The sequence below is a fragment of the Lygodium microphyllum genome, chromosome 22 (assembly GCF_053477565.2).
Source record: "Lygodium microphyllum isolate KBCC chromosome 22, Lygodium_microphyllum_v1.1.10, whole genome shotgun sequence".
Taxonomy (NCBI): Eukaryota; Viridiplantae; Streptophyta; class Polypodiopsida; order Schizaeales; family Lygodiaceae; genus Lygodium; species Lygodium microphyllum.
In genome coordinates, this window is record NC_141156.1 from 63,251,534 (window position 1) to 63,257,388 (window position 5,855).

Consider the following 5,855-nt stretch of genomic DNA (forward strand, 5'->3'; position numbering starts at 1 on the left):
TCCTACATAGGGTCAAAGTGCGGATTTAATGAGGAATGGTTGAGTAGATTGGTTTGATTTGGGGTCGCATCGTCTACTGCAACCATAAAGTTGGGATGACAACAAAGCGGCACCACATATGCAAAACTAGTATGTATACCTTATTCTTACCTTTTTCCTCTTTATTTCTTTCATAAACCTTACCAATTTGCTCCACAATATTCCTTCTCCATCCCCATGCTTTCTTCTAATAACCTACCATTAACATGTTCCCATGGTTTCTCAAAGCCTACCTTACCTTTAGCACAACACTCATGGATTTAATCACATGGTGCATTACTACCCATCAACATTGGCATTGACCTCTTCATCTATGTTCATGCCAATAGCAATTCCCAAGCTATGGATAGTGTTTATTTCAGCTCATTCTACCAAAGGGGATGTCCACATTGATGCAACAAGCAAAGTTTGCCACATGTTGGTGTGACAAATAAGGCCACATAGATTGAAAAGGAGGACACTAAAATGTGAGAAGGATAGAAGCTTGCTTGGAAATGAACTATGGCAGAGAGCAAGAGCAAGAAGAGAGAGAGACACAAATGGGAACTCCAACAACCACAATGTGTGTCCGGGCCTTCCTTTATTCAAACTGTCACTAAAAGAATAAAGAATAAGTGACTATGACAAGCGCCCGCCACCTGCAGTGTGCGGTGCCAGGTACTGTTAGTGTAGTAATACACGGGTGGCTAGGTGGAGGTGCCTTTACCCCCAACAACCTCCCACTTAAAGGCGAATCTGCCCTAATGAGAGATAAAAAGAAAAGACAGTACAACATGTACACATATACAACATGATGAGGAAAAAGACATCATCTCATCCAATGCCCATCAATCTCCTGAGGAAGGCAAAGCGCTTGGTAGTGAGGCTTTTCGTGAGCAAGTCTGCAAGATTCTGCTCAGTTGGAATTTTGACAAGGTCAACATACCTGCCCTCAACGACCTCACGAATGAAGTGATATCTCACCTCAATATGTTTTGTCTTCGCATGAAAGACTGGATTCTTGGCCAACTGAATGGCAATCATAGAATAATCCGAATCTAGTGTAGGCATAGCATCTGTCATACCAAGGTCTGCAATCAAACGGCCTAACCAGATAGGCTCCTTGCAAGCCTCTATGGCTACAATATACTCGGCCTCTGAAGTAGAAAGAGCCATACACTTATGTGCCCTAGACACCCAAGAGATAGCCCCTCCAGCATATGTGAACATATAGGCAGAAGTGAACTTCCTACTATATGCATGTCCTACATAATCAGAGTTAGTGTACCCCACGACTCGTGTACCCTGGCTGCCATAACAAAGACGCATATCTACTATGCCCTTCAGGTACCTCATGATACCCTTCACGGCATCCCAATGCTTCTTGCTAGGTGTAGCCATATAACGTGCCACAACCCAACTGCAAAAGCTATATATGGATGGGTGGCTATCATGGCATACATAAGACTGCCCATGGTTGATGCATAGGGAATCTTGGCCATCTCGGACCTCTGCTCATTTGTCTGCGAACAATCGGCCTGTGAAACCTTCACATGAGAAGGTAATGGACAACCAATAGGCTTAACATCCTGCATGCGGAAGTGCTCAAGGACTTTATGAATGTACTCCCTCTGTGATAGAGTAGTCCCTAAGATCTATCGCGTGTAATGTGCATACCAAGTATATAAGAGGCATGTCCCATATCTTTCATCTCAAAGCTCTTCTTGAGCTGAGCCTTAAGAGCATCTAACTCCTCATGAGTTGTCCTTGCTAAAAGCATGTCATCCACATAGAGTACCAAAATCAATAAAGAATTGTCATGGGCTTTCTTCGTGTACAAGCACGGATCCATAGCACTGCGGCTATAGTCCTGTGACTGCATGAACGCATCAAACTTATGGTACCATTCCCTAGGTGCCTACTTCAAGCCACTTCTTGAGCTTACACACTAGGTGTTCCCTGCCAGGGTTTGCAAAGCCCTTAGGCTACTCCATGTAAATCTCATCATGTAAGTCCCCATGTAGAAAAGCCATCTTGACATCCATCTAGTACAAGTCCAGGTCAAGCTGTGCAACCAAGGCCAAGACTAAGCGTAGGGTGGTCATCTTGACCACAGGAGAAAAGACTTCATCAAAGTCAATACCATGCTCCTGCTTAAAACCCTTAGCAACCAATTGAGCCTTGTATGCCGACTTGGGGTGTCTAGGGGTACTTTTCAACTTGTACACCCACTTGCATGGCAAAGCCTTCTTAGCCTGAGGCAAGGAAAACAAATCCCAAGTCTTATTCTTATGCAATGAGTCAAGCTTAGATTGCATAGCCCTCTACCAAGAGTGACAATCACCCTTGCGCATTACCTCATCATAAGTAAGAGGCTCTCTTGCATCTGTAACCAGTACATAATTCATAGAGAGCGCAAAATGGTCATGAGGTCGTCTATCTCTAGTAGAACACCTCAACCTAGGCTCTGCTGCCTGACTAACATCATGTCTAACATTAGCATGTTTAGCATCTAGGCCATGAGCATCAGGTGATGCTGCGTGTTGTCTAGCTGGCCATGGAGCCAGGCTGAATGGGAGCAGGTGGCTCCTCCTAAAAGATAACTCTACGTACCTCAACCACTTTCTCAAGCTGCATATGCATTTTGTTCTAATGAAAGATAACATCATGGCTGCGGATCCTGTAGACAGTGACCCATCTCTCCTGCATCTCCATAGCCAATGAAAATACATTTGTCACTTTTAGGATCTAGCTTATTGCATTTGTCCTTGGGCACATGGCAGAATGCCTCACATCCAAAGACACACAAATGATCATAAGAGGGGTCCTTGCCTACCCATACCTCCTCTGCAACCTGAAAGTCTATGCCACTGCTAGGTGACCTGTTAATGAGATGCACTGCAGTAGTAACTGCCTCATCCCAAAAGTGCTATGGTAAGCCAGCCTGGCTAAGCATGCTATGGACCCTTTCCTAAATGGTCCTATTCATGTGTTCAGCCATACCATTCTGGGGTGGGGTGTAAGGGGCGATTAACTAACACTTAATACCCCGCTCATCACAAAATTGCTCAAAAGCACGTGATACATACTCACCCCCATTATCTGACCTTAGGCATTTGAGCCTTTTCCCAGACTAGTTCTCTACCAATGCAAGCCAATGCAAATTTTCTCTTTATGGGATAAGCCCAAACCTTACGTGAGTAATCATCTATGAAAGTAACAAAGTACTTTGCCCCACCAAGCCCACATGCATCTGAGTGCACAAGAGCCAAGGGCTCACCCATTCATTTCTTTTATGTGTATTTCTTGTTTGACTACCATACAAACAATGATCACAAGAATCAAAATGCGAAGAGTCAAAAGGCGGAAGATACTGCAAAGCACGGAGCATTTTCATTCATTTAAGAGACATATGCCCCAAACGAGCATGCCAAAGGGATACATGGGGAATAGAACCCACAGGTAAAACATGATCCAATGTAGCTCCTGATACAAGTAAGGGATAGAGGCTGCCAGACTTGGCACCTCTTGCAAGTACAAGCCTGCTACGAGTAATCTTCCATGCAGAGTCTCCAAAATACACAAAATACCCTGCATCATCAAGCTGTCCAACTGACATGAGGCTGCAAGTCAACGCAGGTACATGGCGTACATCATGCAAAACAAAAGAACTACCAGAAGAAAACTACAGCCTAACATCTCCAATGCCCACAATGTCAAGAGACCTATCATCACCAAGACGCACAGAACCAGACATGGTACGATAGGTATGAAACCAATTTCGGTAGGATGTCACATGAAAGGATGCACCTCAATCCAAGAGCCAACACTACACATACATAGAATGTATCTCAGAAGCCTATAAGGCATCGCATGAAGAAGCTGCAAGTATGTAATCATTATCTGAATCAATGGCCTGCATGACATTAACCTCTTTTATCTTCACACTGGACGTTGCAAGTACAATATTGCGCTCAAAAGACTTTTCCTGCAATTTTTCTTTTCCCTTTTTCCTGCACTTATCATCGCACATTTTATGGCAATGCGGCCTAATATGTCTTGCTTTCCCACAATAATGGTAGGTAAGATCAGACTTCCGTCCATGGGACTTACTACGACCACATGACTTGGACCTAGACTTCTGAGAGTCCCTGCCCTTATGATCATATCATGCCTACCATTTCTACCACCTCTAATGGTCAATGCATGTGAAGAGCGGGAAGCATCATTGTTTCTCCTGTTGATTTTCGCAGTCAATAAAGCACTCTCAACATCTTTGATTTTCAGCCCATCAAGCTTGTTCGTGCATATGGCAGTACGGAAGACATCCCATGATTCAGGCAAGGTGCCAAGCAGGAACAACGAGTGCAAGTTGTCTTTGAACTCAATACTCTATGACAACAGACTCTTCATGATAGCATGAAACTGACTGAAATGAGATGAAAGGGAGGCCCCCTCCTTTATGCGAAGGTCCATTAATTGCTTCAACCAATACATCTGTGACGCGGGACTCTGTTGTGCATAGAGCTCCTAAATCTTCTCCCATAAATCCCATTCACTCTGATTTTCATCTTCAACAACATTATCATGGACCTCTTCTGAGAGTGACAAAATAATGGTAGACTTGCATAGCTCATCAACTTCCATCCAAACATCATCATCCATATCCTCAGGTTTGATACCCTTGAAACACAAGGGTTTAATCTGCAACTTCTGCACCAAAACCTGCCATGTTTGGGACTTCCAATATCCATAGTTGGTACCATCCAACTCGGCAATGTTAAAGAGAGCTGTGTCTTTCAAATGACCAGCCATACTGTCCCAAATCAAAGCAAAAAAGTAAAATTGTAGGTTGTTGTAATTAGCAGAAAATGCACTAAAACCACTGCTAAAACTGGCTGAAAGGGTGGATTTCACCAAGAGAAGCACCTGTCCACCAAATATGACCAAGATAACATCAAATAGTAAGCATTACCCTCATAGAAGTGCTCAAAATCTACAGATTTCAGCTTGTTGTAATAAATGACAGCAGTATGTAAAACTAACCCAAAATGAAGCAATCATTGATACATATATCAGTGCAACTGCCAGGTAACAAGATACATCCAACAGTGAGTTTCCAAGGGCAAGAAGGTACCAAGAATTATCAAACCAAGTCATGCATGTAATAGGTCTCGGAGTAAGAGAAGAGACCAAGCACAAGCACAAGTGATAGAGCAAGAAGCTCAATACATAACCATCCAAGATGCAGACAAAACTGACAAACTTGTGACAGAGATAGGTGCATGCCTCAATAGTCATATCAAATCAACCCACTACAGACAAACTATAGACATAAAGCTCTCAAGAAAGTAAATGCATGTAAATGTCCCACAAGCTCAAGCTCATCTGTAAATAAGACTCTATGTACATCCGAATATACCAAGAGGCTCCCATTGGAAGTGAAGTCAGATGCAAAGAGAGCAAGCAATACTCTAATACATCAAATACATAGCATCAGACATGCCAAATCCTAGTAGGGTACATCCGGAGTATAAATCCCAAGCTATCTCAGACACATAAAGCATAAGCCTGAAAGCATTCAAAGAGCATATAATTGACAACCAAATGTAATGCCAATAGATCCAAAATGCTCAAATACATCTGAAGATGAAGCTCCAAGTAACTGTCAAGTATGGGCAAACCAAGTGGCATCCATATCTGACCAAAGCATAAATGCAAGAGGCCTAAATGTCAAGCAGTGACAATAGGCATAGACTAGTCCAAAGCATGCCAATTGAATTCAAATGCCAGTGAAGAACAACCAAGTCAGAGCTTAATACAATCTCAAAAGCATT